Raw genomic sequence first — 26,055 nt, forward strand, 5'->3', positions numbered from 1 at the left:
GGGCACAAAGCATTCGTTGTCCTATGATGAGGTGTCAGTCTTTTAGTGAGCCTACATCTCTGGACTGTGAACTACACAAGTATGTGTTAGTTTTTTCCTCCCTCTCAGGTTGGACAGGAAGGCTAGAATGAGCTAAATTGGTAGTTTCTCTTACCAAAGTTTTTTGGGCTCCAGTTAATTAGTTTCACATGAGGGCAGGTTAGGCTGGAGTTAACTCGTTTCACATGAGGGCAGGTTAGGCTGCAGTTAAATCGTTTCACATGAGGGCAGGCCCTGTTAAGAACAGAGTGTTGTGGAGTATTTCAAAATGGGTCCTTTCCCACTCACCCCCTAAGAACCTGACTGACCTCCTCTAGGTAAATCTCCTGCTTCTATGGGGGCCCTCCCATTCCTGTGCCCCCCTGGAGTTTTCAACTCTCAGAGATGTTCACACTGAAACTCCAGCAATTCTTCACTTTCTGTTCAGGCTTCCACACTCTGGCCCTGGATTCTATGGTGATTTCTGCTCGTGAGTCTCTGCTCTGGTGAGTCATGACCTGTGTGTCTTTTCGGTCTTTGGGGGCAGCCATTTTCCCAGTGCCTTTCACTCTCTTATGGATTCAAAAGAGTTGCTATTTTCTGTCTGTATGCCTTTTTACGTGTTGTTAGGATTCAATGGCAACTTCTAAACACCTTACAAATGGACCTGGAAATACTAAGTCCAGCTTTAATTTTTAGCAAGTTACTTTACCCTTTACAATGTTCTGATACGTACGTTCTTTCTTCTTACCTAGAAGTTGTTTTTTGTTTTCTGTTTTTAATTAAAAAACACAAAAGCTTTATCTCTTTTACTTCTTTACTAGTGTAACAAAAGCAGGGCTCATCTGAGATGTGCCATTTTCCTTTACTACCAAGTCACAAAGGCAAATATCCTGAGATCCAACATAGCAATGGTTGAAGGATGAAGCTTTTCAGAATGGGCAGCCATGACACAAAATTAGATTGTTTTTCAGTCCACAGGTCTTAATACCATTGGCTGTGAGGATAGCATGTGATACCAATTGCAAATTGGTTAATTGTAAGTCAGTGTATCACCATGATGCTAATTATTAGTTTGTCAGTGTGCTCCTGTGAATGCAGGGATGCAGTCTACAGTTGTCCCTTAATCCTTCATGCCCCTCGTTTTATGCTCTAACGTGTGCAAATAGAATTCTTGAAAATCAGCATTATGTGCCACTGTGGTGAAAAAGAACAAAAACAGACCGTTCAATTATTTTCAATCATTGTCTCTAAAACTTAACAGCTGTTAAGGTGCAAATAAAATAATATAATAAATGTATTTAAAAGTTAATCTTAAAATGAATATTGGATATTAAAATGTCACTCTGAGATAATGACTATGATGATGTAATTTTTTTCCAGTTATTTAATGGATTGAATCCTTTGCCGCTATTTCTGGCTCCTGAAATGAGGAAGGGATTACATTTTTTCTCTTTACTGGCAATTAGCTGAATGTATAATTTTGAATAATCATTTGTAATTATTTCTTGGGAATGGTCCCATACCTTTCATCCAATTCCAAAAGCCTAACATATGTGCTGAGCTTTTGAAGTTAGCTTCGAAGTGGAAGGGTTATAATATGGGGGTTGGCAATCATTTTACTTGAAGTAGGACCAAAACTGCACTGTGCCATGCAGATGTCAGCAAAGCAAAATGCTGTCCTTAATAAATTCAGCACACCATTTTACAGAAGTGGTAGCGGTCCCCTTGTGCCAAACTTATCTGCTATGGTCAGGATAGAAAATATGACCACAGAGTAATTCACTGTGATTGACATTTTGTGGGTGAGATTCACTGAATTTCATAACAACCAGAACTACAGTAAGAGTGTCCAGTTGTTAAGGGATGATCTTTTCGATCGATCAGACCCAGATTTTATTTTTTGGGGGGTGGCCTTTGGTAAGATACTGAATTCTCTGATCTTTAGTGTCATTGTCTGTAAATGGGGCCAGCAAAGGTGTCTACAAGGGACCAGGTAGATGTGTTATGCCTTGCCAGCTATAGGGTTTTTGTTGCAACTATTCTGCTCTCCCTGGTAGAGCAAAAGCACCCATAGACAAGGGTGAACAAATGGATGGGACTGTCTTGTATTCTGATAGAACTTTATTTATAGATATAGAATTTGAAGTTCAAATAATTTTCACATGTGACAAAATATTCTTCCTTTGATTATGTTTCAACCACTTAAAAATTTAAAAATCATCCTTAGTTCATTGGGTCACACAAAAACAGCGGGCCAGACCCCAAGGCCGTGCATATTTTGCCAAATTCCGATCTATAAAATGGGCATAATTTTAGTAGCTCCCTTAAAGAATTCTGATGAAGAGTAAGAGAGATAATGAAGGCAAAGTTCTTAGGATTATTTTGGCCTTCACAATTTTTATTCAAGTAAGTGTGGTTTTTATAGACTAGTCATCCTAGGAGTTAATATATATTTTTCAACTATGTTATTTGGAATGGTTTTGTGTACCTCTTTGGGAAGTGGCTTAAAAGACTGCATTAGACCATCCTACTTGCTGAGTACTTGGAGGCATAAGCCAGCAGGGAAGAGAAGCATGAATGCACCAGATGAAATAAAATGAAAGCTTTGTAGCCAGCTCCTCAGTGCCACAGGGCTTGAATAATTCCAATTTCTAACCAGGCCAGCAACGATGCTGAAGGCAATGCAGTTTAGCGGGTTGAACAAGGTAGCGGGGGTCACTCATATCAAGAACTGTTCAAAGTCCATAAACCAGTAAGCCATTTATGCAAAGGATCCTCATTAAGAATACACTCAGAATTCGTTCAGTGAGCAGAGATTTCCGGCAAGGTTGGGACATGGCATGTTAAACTCACAAATGTGGTAGTAGACAAAAAGTGCAGAGATGGACATCAACTGTGACTTGATGCATATTGGAGTTTCCAGTGTGCAGCAAGGTTCCATGCCTGCCAAGTGTACAGCAGTAAAACTTCTATCACTGGTGGAGCATATTGGTCTTGATGGGTTCAGGGGAGATGGTTGGGATTTGACAGTAAACACATATAAGCCAAGCAGGGTACTCTCCTTTGTATATATAATATCTCATTTAATCTCTACCCAACAGTCCATAGTATGTATTGCTTTCATTTAATAGAAATACTAAGTGGTAGAACCAGACATAATCTATCTGGATCCAAAGCCCATTATCTTTTATAGCCTTGAGGAGAGTTTACTTTTTCTCCTAAAAGCTCCTGTTGGCTCTCTCTCTCTCTTAAAGTTTTGATAAAGAATGTTGGCTAGCAGGACAGAGCTTGCTTAATGGAAGAACCCAAGTCCTCTAGGCTAAAGACAGTGCTAATATTCAGACTCACCTGGATTTTCTTTTTCTAACAAGTGCTTTCCCTAGTTAGGAAACTTCCACTGTTGCATAATCCACGGGGTGTTATTTGCCACCTCCTACTTCTCTATAAATATGGACAATATTGTAATCAGATAGAGCTTTATCAATAAGCTAATAAAGCATCTATGGGGGATGTGCAGAGGTGCTGGGAATGGTATGCTGCCCAGCTTGGGTACCACCCTCTATCCCATGATGGTGGTTTCCCAAAGAGGTACACATTTATCCCATGATGGTGGCTTGGGGCTGAGGACAAACCAATAGACTACAACTTTTACCTTGAATAGTTAGATCTGTGCCTGGTAGATTATCTAGATTATCTATCTGGATCCCATCTTTGACTTAAAAAAGATTTCATTCAGAATCTGCTCCACTGCTTCCTACACAGAGGTTTCCATGACCAGGCTTCACGGCTGCATCACACACTGTGCATCAATGGCCTGGTGAAGGCTGGCATGGGAAGAGGCGATGGTACAGGGAGGACGTAGCTGAATTGGACCGGCAGCTTTCATTGCAGCCCTCTGATGACGTGCCTCCACACAGGGAGCCCTTTCTGAGCCGACATGGCATTATCAGTAAAGAAATGTGACACATAAAGAAACTTTTGAGTCAACGGTTTTTAAAAATGCAGCCAGCTTTCCATCAGTCATGCCAGAGGAGCAATGGAATATTACCATTCTATTTTCTTTTTAGAAAATTGCACCATAAAATTATTGTCACGTGGAGAGGCAAAGAATATGCACTGAAAATTGTTGGAAGTAAAGTATTAGACAGTGTATCAGTTTGTTAATAGTTCCGATGTGTTCTTTTCCTGCCTTGTGTGATATTTGTGGCGCTTGGCGGTTTTCTTTCTTTATTTTTATTTGTCGGGATTTCTTATTCCCAATAAATATACACCTTCATCCCTTAGTTTTATTCATACTTTTATAATCTTTTCTTAAAGAGGGGGTCATATGATTGAGTATGTTTCAGGCACTGCAAAATCTGAATCAGCCCGAGTCCACGGGTAAAGTCTCTCTTTTGGCATGCAATGGTACCAGTTCAAGACTGCGTCTCGGGTAGAGATCTTGTCTCCTCTGTTGCAGATTCTTTACACCACAAATCCTTCTTTCTCACTTTGTGTATTGTGACTAGTGTGTTTGTCAGTTGCCTGGTATTCTTTGCCTTGGTCATAAATGACTTGGAAATGGACAATGTTGAACTTGCATATGGGGAGGGTTTTACCAGCTATGGCCTTAGCCAATTTATGTTATCTCTCAATATCTCATTAAAAAAATCATTTATATGAGTTGTGTTCAGCGTTAAATGAAATGATGCAGATAAAGGGCTGAGAATAGTTTCTGGCTCTCAGGAAATTTTCAGTCAGTGTTGGCTAATAGTATGTTTATCAACATCATTTTTATCGTACATATCTATGAAAGACAAGGACTAGTGTCATTCTTTGGATATTTACACTGGTTACAAAATCTTCATTGTGGGGGGGGGGTAATTTGGTAGATACAAACAGTAAGAAAAATAATATAAATTGGAGCTGCGTTTGGTGAAAATGAATGTGTTCATACAGTAATGTGGGGCACAAAAGTGATCCACCAACTGGCTCTGGAGGCAACACCACCCTTTACCCAAAGAGTACTAAATATATTTGATACAGTAGCAAATTCGTGGAATGTTTATCCTTCTGCTGTGACTACTCCGACAGGGTTCCCACAAACAATCCCATATACAGATGTATGAGGTCTCATGTCTAAAAGTAAATCAGACTCACAGCCCATATAGATCTGCTTAGTTCTGCTCAACTCCCTTGATTAGAAGGTAGGAGGAGTTGGTATTTGTTCTGCCAGAGACATCTTAGCACATACTAGAACACAATAAAGACTGGCAAACTGACAAGCGTCTTGTAAGAATAATGCAAGTAATTTTGAGTTCCTGGGAAGAAAACTATTTTATAAATTCAAGGCAGCCTTATATCTAGCTTCCTTCCCGATGCTTTGTTAAAATTGAGCTTGAAATATAAAAGAAGAAGAAGGCCAGCCTTGTACTATATACAGAGGAAGTCATATTCAATTATGTGCTCTCTTAATTACAGGTCTGAAGTCATAGTTAATGAAAAAAAAAGTCTTTTTCAAATTATTGAATAAAACTCCCACATTTGTATTTATACAAAACAAACAAATATCTTAGTACTGGTGATGATGTACATACCATTGTTCCAATGCTTTTTTCTGCAGTGGATAACTAGTTGTTAAAAATATACTTCAGGAGATCAAATTAATGTATCCATCTCTTTTAGAAACTACGTATCTTCTAGCAGTTAAACATTTTGCCACATATTTTCTCCTGTAAATTAAGAAATGTATAGAGAAATGGTTTTCATTTTTTAAATAATATTTCAGTATTCCATTACTGATGAGCACTAAAAATATTTGACTCGTTGGACATTTTCACCCTTTTTTTAAAATTTTTTTTTAATTTTTTTTTTATTTTTGAGAGAGAATGTGACTGGGGGAGGGGAAGAGAGAGAAGGGGCAGAGCGTTGGAAGCTGGCTCCGCGCTGACAACAGACAGCCCAATGCAGGGCTAGAACTAAGGAATCAGGAGATCTTGACCTGAGCTGAAGCCGGACGCTTAACTGATGAACCATCCAAGAGCCTCTCACATTCATTTAGGAAAAAAAAAAAAAACAAGTCAGTTTGCAGACAGAGATCATTGTTTCTTTGAAATATGGAATAATTAAAATTATAATACATCATTTAAAATAATCTTTATACTTTTTTTCTGCCTGTACATAGTTTACACTTAACATTCATAATTAGGTCTCTAAGAATCAATCGGGGAAACTATTCACCTAAGGTAATTTTAATAACGCTGTAATTCACAAACTGTAGGATGACTCAAAAGGGAGAGATCTCTAGGTGATTCTCCCACAAACATTTGTTCTGAACTATGGTAACTGCCAGATTTGAGCAGCTGCTCACCATGATTTCTTCTTTTCTCACTTTTTTTTTCAACTTTATTGAGGTATAATTGGCAAATGAAATTGTAAGATGAAGTACACAGCATAATGATTTCATACACATACATGTTGTAAGGATTCCTCCCATTGAGTTAATTCACACACCCAGCACTTCAGATATTTACCGTTGTGTGGGTGTGCACTTGTGTGTGTGTGTGTGTGTGTGTGTGTGTGAGAGAGAGAGAGAGAGAGAGAGAGAGAGAGAGAGAGAACACATTTAAGTTTTGTTGTCTTAGCAAATTTCAGCCATACAATATGGTGTTATCAACTATAGTCACCATGTTATACATTAGATCTTCAGACATTACTTATTTTATACCTGAATGTTTGTACCCTTTTACTAACTTCTTATTGTCTCTCTCACCCATCAGCCCCTGGAAGCCACTTTTCTATTCGTTTCTATTCTCTGTTTCTTTGAGTTTGACTTTTTTTTTTTTATTTTTCCAGATTCCACATATAAGTTAACCATGTGGTATTTGACTATTTTCTGTCTGGCTTATTTCACTTAGCATAATGTTCTCCAGTTTGATTCATGCTGTTGCAAATGACAAGAGCTCCTTTTTTTCTTTTTTAATGCTGAATAACAGTTCATCATTCATACATATATGTATGTATATTTACATAAATCGTTCATACATATATATGTACATGTACATATGTACATATATATGTACATGTACATATATGTACATGTACACATATATGTACACGTACATATGTACATATATATACATATATATGTATATATACATATATATGTATGATGAACTGTTATTCAGCATTAAAAAAGGAATATATATATGTATATGTATACACACATATACATATACATATACATAGGGCACATTTTCCTTATCCATTAATCTGTAGGACAATTAGATTGTTTCCATAACTTTGGCTATTATGAATAAGGCTGCTAAGAACATGGGAATACAGATACCTCTTCAAGATATCGATTTAATTTCTTTTGATATACCTTGAAGTGGTATTGCTAGATCATATAGTAGTCGTAGTTACAATTTTTTGAGAACCCTTCATACTGTTTTCCATAATAGCTATACGACTTTACATTCCCACCAAGAGTATATAGGTGTTCCCTTTTCTCCATATCCTCACTAGCATTTTCTCTTACCTTCTTTGTAATAGTTATCCTAACAGATGTGAGCTGATATTTCAGTGTGGTTTTGATTTGCATTTTCCTGATGATTAGTGATCTTGGGCACCTTTTCATATATGCATTGGCCATTTGATTACTCTCTTTGGAAGCCTATCTGTTAGGATCCTTTGCCCCTTTTTATTGACTTATTTATGGTTTTGATATTGAATGATATGAGTTCTTTGTATATTTTGGATATTAATACTTCATCTGGTATGTGGGGGTTTGCACATATTTTTCTTCCATCCTGTCTGACTTTTCGTTTTGTCGATTGCTTCCTTTGCTGTGCAGAAGCTTTTTAGTTTGATGTAGCCCCACCTATTTACTTCTGTTTTTGTTGCCTTTGCTTTTTGTATAAAATCCCAAAACTAATTCCTTAGACCAATATCAAGGAGCTTATCCCTATGTTTTCTTCTAGCAGCTTAAGGCTTCAGGTCTCACCTTGAAGTCTTTAATCTGTTTTAAGTTAATTTTTGTTAGTGGTATAATAGAGGGATCCAGTTTGACCCTTTTGTCTGTGGACATCCAGTCTTGCCAACACCATTTCTTAAGAGACTTTTCTTCTCTCCTTGTGTGTTCTTGACACCCTTGTCAAGTTCACCTTATGTTGTGTGGATTTATCTGTGGGCTCTTCATTCATCTCCTTTATCTACATTTCTGCTTTTATGTCAGTACCATACTAGATTGATTAGTATAGCTTTATAGTACAGTCTGAAATCAGAAAGTGTAATGCCTTTAGCCTTTTTTTTTTCCTTTCTCAATATTGTTTTGGCTATTTTGGGTCTTTGGCTGTTTTATACCAATATTAGGGTTTAGTTTCTATTTTTGTGAAAAATGCCGTTAGAATTTTGGTAGGAATTGCAATAAATCTGTAGATTGCTTGGGTGGTATGGACATTTTAGCAATATTAATTCCTTCAGTACTTGAACACAAAATATCTTTCCATTGATTTGTGTCTTTAATTTTTTTCATAAATGTCCTGTAGATTTCAGTGTACGGATCTTTAACTTTCTTGGTCAAATTTATTCCAAAAAAATAATGAAATTTTAAAAAGTAAAAAACAAACAAAATTATTCCAAAGTATTTAATTATTTCTGATGCCACTGTAAATGAATTTTCCTCCTTTCTTGGACAGTTTGTTGTTGCTGTATAGAAACACAACTGATACTTATATATTGATTGCAAATTAGAAATTGGATTGTCAGGCAGCACCTGGGAAAGAAAGCATGTGGTAAGCCCCTTCCACGGACAAAGCAGGAGCTGGGTGTTTTTGACTGTTCCTCTGTTCTGGGCCCAGGTGTATGGGGTGAGTGGGTGGATGTATGGGCAGGAAGTCTGGAGTCCCATCTTTCAGGTGGCAGCCACAAAAGATGGGGTGCCAGATGTGTGTACAAGTTTCTTCCAGGGAGATACTGGTGACTTAGTTTTATTATTAGAGCAGGCTGGAGGGAGAAGGCAGGAGAGGTGTCTTTTCTTTAGTTCCTGGGGAGGCTGGTGGCCAGCACCTTGATGGCTGCTAAATTAGAAACATGGCCCTCAGGCAGCAGATTTTAAAGTCTGCAGATAAACCCCTTTCAGGGAAAGACTGGAAGGTGGGCATTTTAACTTGCTCCCTGTGCGATGAGCCATAGGAGGTTGGCTGTGGAGAGCTTTCTGTGTACCTGGTAAGTACTACTTCTTTGTGTGCTATAGTCGTGGGATTTAAGAATAAAGCCCTGCTGGCTGACAGCCAGGTGATCTGGGGACCTGTCCTTCACGCCAAAAAAGCTGGAGTCAAGTTTATGTGTACAAGTTCCTTCCAGGGAGATGTTGGTGACTTGGGAGCTTGCTGGAAGGAGAGAAAGTGGGAGAGGTATCTACTGGCTTCTCAGGTCTCTGAGTGGGGGATCACAGGCAGCCCCATATGCCTGCTAAATAAGAAGCCTGGGCTCAGAAGCTGTTTATTTAAAATATGTAGATAAGGGGCGCCTGGGTGGCACAGTTGGTTAAGCGTCCGACTTCAGCCAGGTCACGATCTCGCAGTCCATGAGTTCGAGCCCCGCGTCGGGCTCTGGGCTGATGGCTCAGAGCCTGGAGCCTGTTTCCGATTCTGTGTCACCCTCTCTCTCTGCCCCTCCCCCGTTCATGCTCTGTCTCTCTCTGTCCCCAAAATAAATAAACGTTGAAAAAAATTTTTTTTAAATATGTAGATAAAACTCTTTCCAGAGAGAACTGGCAGGTTGATGAATTTGCCTGTTCCCTGAGTTCTGACCCCCAAAGAGGTAGCTGTTGCAAATGCTTGTGTACCCATTAAGAATGACTTCTTGGGGCACCTGGGTGGCTTGGTAAGTTGAGCGTATGACTCCAGCTCAGGTCCTGATCTCAAGGCTCATGAGATCGAGCCCCGTTTCAGGATTGCTACTGTCAGCACAGAGCCTGCTTCGGATCTTCTGTCTCCTTCTCTCTGCCCCTTCCCTGCTTGTGCTCTCTCTCAAAAATAAATTTAAAAAAATTGCTTCTTTATTAATGTAGTCTTATGGGCCTCATGGACACAAGCCTCACTGGCTTTCAAAGCTAAGTGTTTGGGGAGCCCTCCCCTCCAGTGTGAGTCCTGAAAGTCGGGGCATTAGACATGGAACCCAAACCCTTTGCTCTTCAGGGAGAATCTGGGAGTTGGAGGTTCCCTGTCAACTGTGCGGTGTTGGAGGGCGGGGCGGGAGCAGTTCTGGTAGGAGAATGCTCAGCCTTTCCTACCCATTTCAATATGGGTATTTTCTCATTTGTCTCATGTGTAGGAATTGTTTGGCTAATTTCCGGATTTCTTTCAGAGGGAATTGTTCTGTGTGTAGCTCTACATTCAGTGTGTCCATGGGAGAAGGGGAGCTCGGGAACCTTCTCTGTCACCTTCCTGGTTCACTCCCTTCTCTCCTATTTTATTTGATAATAAAGTATATCTACTTTTCCCATGTAGAGTAACATGCACATTGCCATCACTTAGTTTATTGGCATTGTTCCAACAGTGCTGGAAACGAATTACAAAGTAGACACCATCTTCTAAGAAACCGATACATGAAAGTTATTTCAACAAATATGCTAAAAGCTCTTTCACATAAAATGTGTTCCATGACACTTGGCAATTTCTCATATTGGATCTGTTGACTGTCAACTGCTCTCTTTGAAACCATACTTATGAATGAATAAGAAATCAAAGTGATTTTGGTGAGGGTAGTTATATACAGGCACGGGTAGGAGATGTTGTACTGAGCAACATGAAATAGGTAAGCGTAATGTTTGTTTGAACCGATTCTGCTCCCATAGGTAAGAGTGAAGATCCTATCAAAACAGTCATGCCAAGGTTAGGTCTGTGAGGGTTGCATTCTATGTTCAGCTCAGAAAAGCATATATTCTCTCCATGTTGCCAGCATGCTGCACTCAGAGCATTCAGACTGACCTCTGGAACCCGAGGTAGGATACCCAACCCTGAACCTGGCTAGCGGGAGGCATGGGACTAGCGGGAGATAAGGGGAACTGTGCTGAACTGGTCTTGGGGACGGGGTCTTTAGTGTAACCAGGATTTGGTGTGCTGAGCTCATGAAACTGCAGATGTGTCCTACCCTACCTTGCCAGGCTTTCCCAGTTTCTGTGACTCCCTTTTAATCTAAATTTCTACTTCACAACCTGTTTGCCTGTTAGGCTCAGCCTAACTGACCCTTAATGCTGCCCAAACACCATGGCCTGTCTCCTACATAAAAATAACAACAACAGCAAAACAGATCAACTAGATGCCCAGTGACATCATGTGCGTAGACTTAAGTAATTTTCTGCATTGGGGTTTGACTTGCTAGGCTGTAGTTGCCAATCAGGCCCCTGGAGAGCAGTCCCCCTTGCCCTATGCTTACTGCAATTGTATTCTTAAGCCCTGGTTAAGCCAGAATCAGCTGCCGGCCTTATATTAGAGCTTGTAAAGCTCTTGGGCTTTGCTTCGTACTGATTCTAGCAAGCCTGAACCAGAGCCACCTGAGTTAAACACGTGGCCCACACTGACCAAAAGATTATCAGTGATTATGGCTAATACCTGGCCCTCCCACAGATTGATCGGAAAACTCTTGGGGAGCCTGATAGAGCCTTAGAGCTCTTCTTAACTACCACCAATACATCAGAAGAGGAAAAAATCTTAAATCTCCATCTATTTTCCACGTGAAGAACATTTTTATCCAAAGAACTCTTTAAGGAGCCTTCTTTTCTGGTCTTCAAAAATGCCATAGGAATCAGAGAAGATGGGCAAGGACAGAGAAACATACTTCTAATAAAGGTGATGTAATGTAAGTCAATCCACTGCTTAAAAGGCCCTCAGTATGAACCAGAATATTAATTCTCTTTTAAGATATGCCAAAATTAAGGGTGATTCCATTCTCTGAGCCTGAGCTTTATCTAATTGTTTTAAGAGTTCAGTGAAGGAGAAATGTCTGGAAAATCAGAGGTTGGGCAAAAGGGGTAGACTTCCCTTTTAAGTTCCTATTAAAGGTGGTGCTAAGCAATATGATTCTATCGTAGCATTGCTTTCAGCTTTAGCTTGACTTGGGACTTGTTATCTATTCAGTTATTTCTGAACCAGAGGCTCATGGCGCTCCTGCAGTACAATAATTGGGGACAGAAACGCCAAGAAGTATTTGGACCTTGCAGCTGTTGCCAGGTGTGACCTGTGGGGCCAGGGGATTTCTTTCTCAAGTGTGAATTCATCCTAACTACTTCCATTACCTTCGCCTGGCAGATTTTGTGGATCCTTGGTGATTTTTCTATCACAACTCCCTTGATTTGTATCACCGGAGAGCAAGTTACTGTCTGTTTTCTAAAGATATAATAAGCCAAGCAAACAGTGTATTTTTAAAAACAGATACTGCGAGACTAAAACCGTAGACTTACATAATTCTTTTCCTGGTTATAGATGCTACCTGTGATCTGAAAGGGATCCTAAGTGGCTTTTTATTTGCTTAAAAGCAAAATTCAGTTTGGCATTCCTTTGTATCCTATAAGCAGCAAAGTTCATAGAGATCTTTATGAGGATCTCTCATAACAAATGATTTTCTCATCAGTCCTCAGGTTCCCTTTCTGCTTACTTTGCTTCCTTTTAACCCTTAGACACTTCCGGTTTAAGCAGTGTCCCTAAGTTTGTACAGAAGCTTTCCAGGTTGCACAGTTGATGGTAAAGTATAAGGCCTTCAGTCTTGAGGTGAAAGGTGAGGAATCTGTGTCATTGAGGGGTACAGTTGTTGCTCTACCTGGACAACTGAGGAGAGGGTGTCTCTCCTCAGGGTGGTGAGTCAAAAAAGGAAAAAATCAGTCTGTGGCTCATATTTGGCTTGAGGGCCACCAATTGCTGCTGATGGCAGTTGTTGGAAAAGTGACGCTTCCAGATTCTATAAGCCCGAGTTTAAATTTTTGTTCTTGGGATTATTAGTTGCAACTTTATGGAAAGATCTGTTATTTTCCCAAGTCCAGAAGCATTCTGGCACAACTGCCTCTCTCTGCTGTAGTTAGACAATTGTATGTGTGTGTATGTATGAAAGCACATCATGAACCATAAAGTCACACAAAAGTATTAGTTAATAAAAAGAATCATGTGTTACTGTACACATAAATTATTACAGTTAATGATACTATCATAAAACACAAAAACATACGGAAGATATGGTGCTTATTCTCAGGGAGATAATAACCCATTTGAAGAATTATACTACTATGTGGATGCCATCTAGAAATATGCAAAAAGTGTTGTTTCTAGTACAGTTAGTGTGCTTCATTTATGCACCCAGGTAGAAAACAAATGATACTCATTTTCATGTTGAAGCTTTTGTCATTTGAATAAGAAACACTTCTGGCTTCAGGCCTAGGCTCAGTTCATATACAGCAATGCTTTTATTTCTTTCGGTAGCCTCTTCTGCTAAGACCCATCCGATCATGCTGTGTAACTGGTTTGGAAGGAGGGACCCCAGTATCCGGCATGCAGTGCAGAGCTAGGCCCCCTTAATGGTATGGGTCAGATTCCCCATCTTAAAATAACTTCCTTTAGGTCTCCTTTCGTGGTAGCTACCTCTAGTCCATCCAACTTGTTTCTGAGATCCAGACTTCCAGGAGAAGGAGTGTATGTTCTCCTCCTGATCCTTTCTGATTTCTCCTTTATCCCCAAGCAAATGTCTGGATGCAAAGATGTACAGTATGGAAGACACTGCATTAATAATCTACCATCACCCCACACCCACTCCTAAGCCAAAGATGTTTACAAAGACGAGACATGCATTATGATTTACTTGCTTTATTTTGAGGTGATAACTGGGGAGTGCATTGTGGCAACATTTTTAAAGTTTAGGATTTGGTGTCTGTACAAGAAAGAAACTGCCAGCAACTTTAAAGTAGTTCTCTTACATAAAAATAAAATGAAGTTCTGCATTCTAATTTTTTAAGTTTTTCTATTTATTTTGAGAGAGAGAGAGCAAGAGAGATAAAAAGAATGAACAAGCAGGGGTGGGGGAGAAACAAAGGGGGATTGAGAGAATCCCAAGTAGGCTCCACGCTGTCAGCACAGAGCCCAACAAAGGGCTCGAACTCCCAAAGTGTGAGATCGTGACCTGAGCCAAAGTCAAGAGTCAGACACCTAACCAACTGAGCCACCTGGGTGCCCTGAAATTCTTCATTCTGATTTATCCCAATAAGGGCCAAGTACTGAACAAATTCAAGATAGGAATATACACCAGAAAAATAGTTTGAGAGGAAGTTGGGCCTATAGACCTAGCTGCTTTGCTAAGAAACAATTTAGGCATAATGAGGAAGTCATGCATAAGAATCCTGTGTTTGGAAGCTTACAGCATTTCCCTGAATTCAGTATCATAAGAACTAAAGCATATATGGAAAAGAAAGTAAAAAAAAAAAATCTTTTGAGAATCATGCAGCCCTGATGTTTGCCTTATAGCTTTAATGATTGCCTGCTTGGGAATTTCAGAGACCATCTATTTGAAATGACAGTTTTACCTGAATTGTACTTGGACCTAAGATTTTTTTGTTATAAATCTTCATTTGACTCAGAATAACAACAACATCAAAAAATGACATTCTAATACAATCCTGGCTTGAATATAACAATAGTAGTTAAATGTGTACGTAGAAGATTTCAAATGCAGGTGTTCTATTCGGATGATCCTGTTTTTACAGATACAGGATGGACACAAATCTGTAATTTAGGCTCGGCCTCAAATAATCATCACTAGGTCAAAGCCACTCATTCTGCTATAGTGAGACTGCATGGACAGGGCCAGAGAAATCACTGTCCCGACCAGAAATGGCATTTCTCCCAGTATGATGCCACAAAGCCCTGCTGAGGTAATAGTTTAGGACTGATTCTGCCAGAGAGTTGCCTCTGGAAGTAATTCCTATAAGTCGGTGTGTAGATGCAACACCACGCAGCAAATACATTTTAAATGTAGAAATGAACTAGAATAAATTGCCATGTAATTTGGTATATAGATCTAAATAGTATATACTGACCCTGAATCCAAAGTACCTTTAAAAAAAACAAAACAAAACAAAACCCTCCCATTTATAGTTCATAATTTATCCCAGAAAGCTATTCATTATATGGTCTGCCAAAGGAATAGGGGTTGGCAGAGGGGGAGGATGAAAAAATATTAATTGTTCATTGTGCCCATCTTTGCCATTTACTGTCTTCAAAATTAAAGATTTACTCTGGGGATTAAATCTGTAACCCATTCAGTGAGTAAGTAATGCCTAGTATCTCCTGAATACTTAATTCTTTTTTGAATGTTTTTTACTGTGAATTACCAAGACTACCTAAATTACCGCACTTCTTATGTATTTCCTCTTCTTATATTTTGAGTGCAGACTTAAAGAGAAAGCAAGGAAACCGGCCCTAGGTTCATGCTATTATTTTCTCCTTTGAAACTGTTACCTGTTTCCAAGAGAGGTATCTCTAAGCAAAATAGCACCTTATTAAGCAGTTCAAGGGTAGCTCAACATATTATCCAACATGACATTTCTGCTCCTTCTCAATGATCCTCAATCTTGTCCTCCGTAGTTGTCTCCAGTGAACCAGGGTCCTGATAGCTGCTTCATTCTGCTTCTGCTGAATTAGGTGGAAGCACTTTGTCACTCTTCTTATGTGATAGGATTGGAGAGGTGGTGAAAAATATCTTCCAGTCTGTCCCTAGTGCCTGACCCCAAGAGCCATTAATGAGCATTACCCCTGTTCTTAACCACACCCTTTCCGATAAGGAAATTTTCAACTGAGAAGCCTCTAAGCCATGGCATAGACTCAGGACATGTTGACAAGAGTTGAGAGAGATGTTCAGCGTTAAGAGATAATCTCTTTGAAGATAGAAGTTGGTAGGGCATCATAACTTTGCAAGCAGAAATTTATGAGTTGAAATTGTCTCCCTCGCCTTCCCTGCAAAAAACACGTTGAAATACCGCAGAATGTGACCTTGTTTAGAAGCAGAGTCTTTATGGACATGATCAAGTTAAAATGAAGTAATTACAGTGAGCCCTAATCCAATATGACCGGTGTCCTCATAAAAAGGAGAAATTTAAGCGCAGAGGCAGACATGCACAGGAGGAAAATGATATGAGAGCAAGCAGAAACAGCATGTGATGATGGATGAGAAGGTTGGCATAGTATTATCATCAGCTGAGGAACACCAAAGACTGACCAGAGCCCATCAACTGCTACAAAGAGAGCAGGAGAGAATTCTCCCCTGCGGGCTTGGGAGGGTGCATGAACTTGCTGACACCTTGATTTGGACCTCTAGCCTCCAGAACTGTGATACGATACATTGCTGATATTTTAAGCCATCCGTGATGGGCACCTTGTTACAACAACCATAGCACACTCATACAAAAGGAAGAAATTAAAAGGAAGGATGCTGAGAAAGAAGGTATTTTTAGGTGATTAATTTTTTAAAATAGTTTCTCTTCCTATTCATTAGACTATTATCTTGTGCTACAGAAGCTGTAGAAAATACAGTGAAAATACTCAAAAAATAAATTCATCAACTATATGAAAGCTTTTTTGACATTTTCATGAATTTCCCCTTAGTTTCTGGTTTATTCACATAGATTATCATTTCTTTTAAGTCAAAAGCAAACTATATACATAATTAGGCTGCGTTTTTAAAACTTCTTATAAGCTTGTCCCCATAAAATAAGTTATCATAAACATCAATTTTAATGCTTACGTAATAATCTATAATATGTTTGAACTATAATGCAGTTAAATATCCTCCTAGTATTAGACATTTATTTTTCCTTCCGTTATAAATTTTGTATAAAACATCCCCATTTAAATATATTTTATTTAAAAAAAATTTTAACATTTATTTATTTTTGAGACAGAGAGCATGAACAGGGGAGGGTCAGATAAAGAGGGAGACACAGAATCCGAAACAGGCTCCAGGCTCTGAGCTGTCAGCACAGAGCCTGACGTGGGGCTCGAACCCACAGACCGCGAGATCATGACCTGAGCCAAAGTCGGACGCTTAACCGACTGAGCCACCCAGGCGCCCCTAAATACATTTTATGTATTAATTATATATATATATATATATATATATATATATATATATATTTTAAGATCTAGTCACAAATTCAGGTCGAATGAGTAAAAGTTTGAAATGTATTGGCAAATAGTTCAATTTCAATAATCAGTACAGGATATAAAAGTGTTTATTTTAGGGGCACCTGGAGGGCTCAGCTGGTTAAGTGTCTGACTCTTGGTTTCAGCTCAGGTCATGATCTCAGAGTTCGTGGGTTTGAGCCCTCATAGGGCTCTGTGCTGGCAGTGCAGAGCCTACTTGGGACCCTCTCTCTTTCCTTCCCTCTGTCACTCCCTGCCCATGCTCGCTCACGCGCGCTCTCTCTCTCTCTCTCAAAATAAAAGAAAACATTAGGGGCACCTGGGTGGCTCAGTTGGTTACGCGTCAGACTTCACCTCAGGTCATGATCTTGCAGTCTGTGGGTTCGAGCCCTGCTTTGGGCTCTAAGCTGACAGCTCAGAACCTGAAGCCTGCTTTGGTTCTCTATCTCCCTCTCTATCTGCCCTTCCCCTGCTCATGCTCTGTCACTTGCTTGTGCTCTCCTCTCTCTCTCAAAAAGAAATAAAAAAAACACTTCAAAAAATAAATAAAAATTAAAAAACATTAAAGATACTGTTTATTTCACAACATACTTGCTAGCATTAACCATTCTCATTTAAATTCACTTTTCTATGAATTTAGCAAATGTAAAATAGTTTGTTTTTAAATTCATGTTTTATTTACTATTGAAGTTGTGTTTTTATGTTTCTTCATGTTTATTTTGATCATTTAAGTTCTCAGGTGTGGTTTTTTTTTTTCTATATACCTTAGCCCTTTTCTTATAGATTAGTATGATTCTTTTTGTCATCTTTATTTCAAATGTCTCCCTTCTATTTCTTTGTTTAATTTTATTCAGGTATTTATTTATTTATGTAGAGCAGATTTGTTTTCCCCCCCTGGTTAAAATTCTTTTGGGAGGGGAGGGATTTTTACTTATTTTTTAAATTTACATCCAAATTAGTTAGCATATAGTGCAACAATGATTTCAGGAGTGGATTCCTTACTGCCCCTTACCAGGTTAGCCCATCCCTCCACCCACAACCCCTCCAGTAACCCTCAACCCTCTGTTTGTTCTCCATATTTAAGAGTCTCTTATGTTTTGTCCCTCCCTGTTTTTATATTATTTTTTCTTCCCTTCCCTTATGTTCATCTGTTTTGTATCTTAAAGTCCTCATATGAATGAAGTCATATGATATTTGTCTTTCTCTGACTAATTTCGTTTAGCATAATACCCTCCAGTTCCATCTACATAGTTGCAAATATCAAGATTTCCTTCTTTTTGATTGCTGAGTAATACTCCATTGTATATATATATATACCACATTTTCTTTATCCATTCATCCATCGATGGACATTTGGGCTCTTTCCATACTTTGGCTATTGTGGATAGTGCTGCTGTAAACATTGGGGTGCATGTGTCCCTTTGAAACAGCATACCTGTGTCCCTTGGATAAATACCTAGTAGTGCAATTGCTGGGTCATAGGGTAGTTCTATTTTTAATTTTTTTGAGGAACCTCCATACTGTTTTCCAGAGCAGCTGCATCAGTTTGCATTCCCACCAGCAGTGCAAAAGAGATCGTCTTTCTCTGCATCCTTGCCAACATGTGTTGTTGCCTGAGTTGTTAATGTTAGCCATTCTGACAGGTGTGAGGTGGTATCTCATTGAGGTTTTGATTTATATTTACCTGATGATGAATGATGTTGAGCATTTTTCACGTGTCGGTTGGCCATCTGGATGTATTCTTTGAAGAAGTGTCTATTCATGTCTTCTGCCCATTTCTTCACTGGATTATTTGTTTTTTGGGTGTTGAGTTTGGTAAATTCTTTGTAGGTCTTGGATACTAACCCTTTATCTGATATGTCATTTGCAAATACCTTCTCCCATTCCGTTGGTTGCCTTTTAGTTTTGCTGATTGTTTACTTCACTGTGCAGACTTTTGATGAGGTCCCAATAGTTCATTTTTGCTTTTGTTATTCTATTTTTTAAAACATTTAATTATTTACATTAGCTTTAGGTTTATTACAAAATTGAGGAGATGGTGCAGATTTTTCCCGTATACTCCATGACCCACAGATACATACCCTCTCCAATTACCAACATTACTCACTGGAATGGTACATTTGGCACCAACAATGCACCTACATTTACACATCATCATTACATAGTTTAGGGTTCATTTTTTAAATGGTAGGGTTCATTCTTGGTGTTCTATATCCTTTGGGTTTAGGCAAATGTATAATAACATACATTAATCATTAAAAGGTCATTCATAACTTTTGTTTTAGACCTAAAGACTCTCTGCGCTCTGCCTATTCATCCTTCTCTCTTCAGCCTATCACTAGCAACCACTGATTTTTAAAAACTGCTTCCATAGTTTTACCTTTGCCAGGATGTTGTACACTTGGACTCCTTATCAAACTGGCTTCTTTGACTTACAAATATGCCTTCAAATATTCTTCATGTCTTTTCATGGCTCATTAACTTATTTCTTTTTAGTATTGGATAATATCCTATTGCCTGGGTGTATTGCAGATTATCTGAAGGATATCTTGGTTGCTGCCAAGTTTTGGCAATTTTAAATAAAGTTGCTGTAAACATTCATCTACAGATTTTTGCATGGACATAGGTTTTCAACAAGTTTGAGTAAATACCAAGAATCATGATTGTTGGGTCATATGGTGGGACTTTGTTTAGTTTTGTAAACAATCATCTAATTTCTCATATTTATCATTTTCCTTCTGTATTAGAAACTTCTTTTAATTTTTCCTGCATGGCAATCCTACTGGCAACAAATTCCCTCACATTTTGTTTGAGAAAATATTTATTTATCCTTTCATTCTGGATGATAATTCTATAAGGTTACAAAATTCTAGGTTGGGGTGTTGTTTTATTTTGTTTTTATCTCTCAACACTTTAAATATTTGACTCCACTCTCTTCTTGCTTGCACTTTGATTTTCTCTAATTTAAAAATGATATGCCTAGGTGTGGTTTTATTGGCATCTACCCTGCTTAGTATTCTCTTTGCTGCCCAGATCTTTGGTTTGGTTTCTGGCATTAATTTGGCAAATTCTCAGTATTTATTGTTTCAAATATTTCTTTTGTTTCTTTTTCTTCTCCTTTTGTGTTCCTATTTTTCTTACTTGACACTATTGTAGTTGACCCACAGTGCTGGGATATTCTCTTGTATTTTATTTTCTGTCTTGGTTTTCTTTGCTTTTCAGTTTTTTTTGGAGTCTATTCATATAACTTCTAGCTCAGAGGTTTATTTCTTAGCCCTGTTCAGTCTACTAATAAGCCCATTTAAGGCACTCTTCACTTCTGTTAAGTGATTTTTCCACCACTTCTTTTTGATTCTTAGGAATTCTATCTCCCTGTTTACATTGCCCATCTTTTGTTACATACTATCTGCTTTATCCATTAGAGTTCTGAGCATATTAATCAGAGTTGGGGGAGAGGTTGGCTAGGGTGTGTTGGAGTTGGGTGTTTCTCTTACTCAGGTCAGTTATGCCTTGATAATACCCCGGATGCTTAGGCTCTTGTTAACTAGTTTCTCCTGCAAGTAGGTCTTGTTAAGAAGATCCTGATTACTTTGGAATATTTCAAAGTGATTCCTTTTCTCCTCCCACACTAGAAGCCTGAGAGGACTTTTCTTGATACATGCTCTGGGAATTTCTCTAAGCTATTAGAGGTAAATCTCACAGTATTGTAGGGGCTCTCTGATGCCTGGGACCCCCTTGAGGTTTTAACTCATAATTATCCACACTGAACCTCCAGCAATTCAATTATAGCTCAGGTTTTCCTACTCCAGCTCTGGTCCCAGGGCTTTTTTCTGCTCCTGAATCCCTGCTCTGGCCAGCCATGACTCCCTGTGTTTCCTGGTCTCTCTAATTTTGGGGGCATTGATTTGCCCTGTGTCCTCCCTTCTCTTAAGGATCCAAGAGGTACTGTTGATTTTTCACTGTGCTTTATTTGTTGTCAGGATGGAGTTGTTACTTGTGATCTCCTTACATGAGGAATCAAAAACCAATTATGGTTATTATATATATATTTATATATATTATATATAATGTATATTATATATGTATATATTATATATGTATATATTATATATGTATATATTATATATATGTATATATTATATATATGTATATATTATATATGTATATTTAATTTTTAGGCTAGAGTTGAAATGATTTAGGTACCACCATTACAATGTTTTTACCTTGTTAATTTCCTTTGATTTCCATTTAAAGAACTTTCTTTAGCACTTCTTGAAAGGCAGATGTAATGGTGACACACTTCCTCAGCTTTGGTTTGTTTGGGAAACTCTTTATATCTTTCCTTTCTGAAGAACAACTTTGGCAAGTTGTATCGTTCTGCCTTTGATCCAGTGTCTTTATAGTGTATTTTTAGTTGCTAGCAGTAAACAAACTGGTTTGTAGTGAGTGTGTTATATAACAACATATATAATTATAATATGTATATACATAATATATACACACATTTTATACATACATAGTTGATTCTGGCTATTCATCGTAATGATGTCCTATAAAGTCATGTAAATGCTGTGTCAGCAACTCCTGAGCTATTGCTCCAAGGGAAATACTGGGTAAGGTTCTTGCAAGACTTTAGTCACATTTTTGTCAGCTAAAGTGCCATTTGCATTATGTAGGCTAGTTTATCAATGTTCTTGTGAAATAGGCTAGTCTTATGACTATTGGAAATCTGTTCTTCCATAATAACCTTTTGCCTATTAAACACCTATCAAGTACTTTTTTAATTGCCTGGCTTGGCAGTTTAACATGTTCCATGTAGTTACCACCTTTGGAAATGTGTGAGCCAGCCAGTACCGAGGAAGGTTTTACATTTTCCTGACTCCAGATAATGTGACGACAAATTTCTTTGGCTTTCAGCCTCACATATGCTGACCACTATGCCTCTTTTATTTTTCTTAATCCATAATCGTCTCATGAACCCCAAATTTAACCACTTTTCCATCTTTTCCATAGTTTCATCATGCACTGTAGATGTTACTTCAGCACATTCTGGACTAAAGAATGTTCATGTATAGAACATTCTTCCTTTTTTTCAGTGTACTATCTCACTGCATTAACATGCACTCATGGCCAACTGCACTATAACTTATGCCTGAACAAAACTTATCTAACACAGGCATTTTCTCCATAAGGCACATCACAGGCTTTTTGCACTTAGGAACTCTAGACAGCACTTCAGCCTAATGGCTGGAAGCGATTTTAAACCAAAATCACTCCAATAAGCACAAAAATGCAAAAACATAACACATAGTCTTCGAAAAGAATACTTGTTTACAGTGTGAGAGCTAAAATAAGGAGGCAGAATGTTTGACCTCACCCGGGAATGTGTTTGTTGGGCTGCTCACAGTTTTTAGCACTCTGCACATGTGTGTAAATGACCACAAATTGGGGGAGTATTGATTTTGGGGTTACATACACATTTAAGTGGGTAGGAAATTCACAAAAATAGAATCAACAAATAGTGAGGATTGACCCTCTGGGTGTTTGGGTAGGTGGGTAGGTAGATATATGGGAAGGATGTGAGTTTGCACTTATGAAATCAAACAATACAGAAGAATGTCTTTCTTCAGGAAAGGCCAAGACCTTTTTTAAAAAAAAGGACTCACCTGGGGGCGCCTGGGTGGCTCAGTCGGTTGGGCATATGACTTCAGCTCCAGTCATGATTTTGCGGTTCGTGAATTCTAGCCCTGCATTGGGCAGTGTGCTGACAGCTCGCTCAGAGCCTGGAGCCTGCTTTGGATTCTGTCTCTTTCTCTCTGCCCCTCCACCATTCACGCTCTGTCTCTCTCTCTCTCAAATATAAATAAATGTAAAAAAAAAAAAATTAAAAAAGGACTCACCTGATCACATCATGGCCACCTAGGATAATATCCCTTTTGATGAACTCAAAAGATCTTTTTTTTATTTTTAAGTTTATTCATTTATTTTAAGAGAGAGAGAGAGAGTGTGTGTGTGTGTGTGTTTGTGTGTGTGTGTACATGCTTGTGCATGCGCGAAGAGTGGGCGGGAAGGGCAGATAGAGAGAGGGAGAGAGAGAGAATCCCAAGTAACCTCCATGCTGTCAGCACAGAACCTGAGCCGTGCTCAATCTCAGGAAATGTGAGATCCTGACCTAAGATGAAATCAAGAGTCCAACACTCAACCAACTGAGCCACCCAGGTGCCACAAAACATTGTAATTATATCTGTACAATACTCCTACCTTGTTACATAAAGTAACATAATTATGAGAGTGGCATCCCATTTCCTTTGCATATTTTATTGATGAAACTCTGTCCATACTCCATTGCGGAAGACAGCATAGGACACAACACTTAGGGCTAGAGATGATGGAGGGCATCTTACAATTCTGTCTACCATTTGGGAGCATATTTAATTCTTTGAAAAAATGTTCAATATGTAACTTAGGAAGATTCAAAGCAGCTTATAGGGTGTTAAAATAGGATAAATGTTAAAGGGTAGTACAAAAATAAACTAAATATAACTGGTTTTCCATGAGTCATATGAATAATTTATATTTTCGATTCTCAATTTATTTATACACTCCGTTTTTTATCCAGTAAGCAAGCAATGTTTTTACAATCAGAAAATTAGTATCTTGGTTAAGAGCCTGGGTGCTGGAAGGAACGGCCTAGGTTTTAGTCCCAGATCTGCAGTTTATTCCCATAGATAAGCTCTATGACCAGGGTAAGCTATCTACACTGAACACTTAAAAACCTTTCTGTTTGTAATAAATCAGACTCCATTTCTGTTGACTGCTGTTAGTTGCCAGGCCCTACCATGCCCTATTCCCCTTCTTCCCTGTGGCTAGGAAATCTCATAGTAAAGCCTAAAGGATTCCTCCTTTTGCACTCAAACCATGGGAGGCTCAAACCATGTTCAGGAACCTCCACCTCACTCCTACTGTCTAACCATCGCAAACGTCTAGTCAGTTTCTTTTCTCTTCTCTCTCAAGCCATTCTTGTATCTACTTGGGAGTCTACCTTCTTCCTAAAAAATGTTATCATGTGTTACAAACATTTTCATAATCTCTTTGTATGTGTGGTGTCAACTCTCTCGACATCTAAACCAAAATTTGGGGAAGATCCATCTTGCCACTTCATGGTAACTGAAAAGTTTTATTGGTGAAGTCAAGTTTAAAATGGTATCAACACATTGCATAATTGTAAGGAGTAAATTTATTAATGTATATAAAAACATTTAAAACAGAACCTATACATAGTAAACACCATATAAATGTTAGCTGTGATATTTATAAAAATTGTTACTGATCTCATAATTTGCCTTATCTTCCTTCCTCTGTAAGCTATCATTGTTTCATAGTTTGAATTTTTTTTATTTTTTAATATATATTTATATATTTTATAATTTTTTATATATTTTTATATTTTTAATATATTTTATGTATAGTTTTTAATATATTTTATAAATATAATTTATATAGTAAATTGTGTTTTGAGTAGTTTTCTAAATTAAGTAAAATGGACTGTGTTTATTATTATTTGAATTGTTTTGACTATTTTCAGTCTTTAAACAAGATTTTATAATTATATATTAAATATACACGTATCTGGAATTTCAAGTTACAGAATGCTTTTATAATGCTTTTTCTTCATTCTAATGAGAGAGAAATAAAGTATTTTAAAATGGGTTACCACCAAGAGTTCTTTTTAGCCAGCTTCTAGGGCTTATTTATTCATGGAAATAAGTCTTGGGCTTCCTATATGTGTGTCTACTAAACTGTAGAATTAAAAAAAAATTACAGTGATAATTTATGGAATTAGGAATATTTATGGAAACTTTATTCATACTTGCCAAAACTTGGAAGAAATCAAGATGTCCTTTAATGGATGAATGGATGATCAAACTGTGGTATATCTATTCAATGGAGATTATTTAACAATAGAAATAAATGGGCTATTAAGACAAGAGGGGGAAAAAGACATGGGAGAACTTTAAATTTATATGGCTAAATGAAAGAAGCCAATATGAAAAGGCTACATAATATATGATTCCCAAAATACAACATTATGGGAAAGGCAAAAACTACAGAAACAGTGAAAAGATCTGTAGCTCCCTGTAGGGATTCTATAGGGGTGCTGGGGGCAGGAGGTAACAGCAAAAACTACAACACTGGGGTACTTTAGGGCAGTAAAACTATTCTGTATGATACTCTAATGATGGATACATGTCATTATACATTTGTTAAAACCCATAGAGTCTACGCAGAAAAAGCATACCTTAAGGTAAATTATCAATTTTAGCTAATAACCACATGTCAGTATTGGCTCACCATTGTAACAAATAGACCACACTAATGGAAAACCTTGATAATAGGGAAAATTAGGAAAGGAGAGTAGTGGGGATGCATGATAACTTCTGCTTAATTTTCTGTAAACTTAAAACTGTCCAATAATTAGTGTATTAATTTTTTTATCTTAATTTTTCTATTTAAATTTTAGTTAACATACAGTGTGATATTGGTTTCAGAAGTAGAATTCAGTGATTCATCACTTACATACAACACCTAGTGCTCATCACAACAAGTACTCTCCTTAGTTGCCATCACCCATCTAACCCGTCTCCTACCCACCTCCCGCTGTCAACTAACAGTTTTCTCTGTATCACTAAGAGTCTCTTTTAGTTTCTTTCCCTCTCTCCTCCCTTTTCCTCCTTCCCATATGTTCATCTGTTTTGTTTCCTTAATTCCACATATGAGTGAAATCATATGATATTTGTCTATGATTGACTTTTTCACTTAGTGAAATACATTAATACATTCTAGGGGGCACCTGGGTGGCTTAGTCAGTTAA

The 26,055-nt window shown here is 38.1% G+C and overlaps 1 long non-coding RNA gene across 1 annotated transcript; it reads left to right on the forward strand.

The window, feature by feature from the left end:
• Positions 1-238: 238 nt before the first annotated feature.
• On the forward strand, positions 239-4,610 carry LOC123385402. The gene is made up of 3 exons (XR_006597847.1): positions 239-356; positions 467-524; positions 3,784-4,610. It is a non-coding gene; the product is annotated as an uncharacterized LOC123385402 (long non-coding RNA).
• Positions 4,611-26,055: the final 21,445 nt, after the last annotated feature.

The sequence above is a fragment of the Felis catus genome, chromosome B2 (assembly GCF_018350175.1).
Source record: "Felis catus isolate Fca126 chromosome B2, F.catus_Fca126_mat1.0, whole genome shotgun sequence".
In the NCBI taxonomy this organism is placed as follows: Eukaryota; Metazoa; Chordata; class Mammalia; order Carnivora; family Felidae; genus Felis; species Felis catus.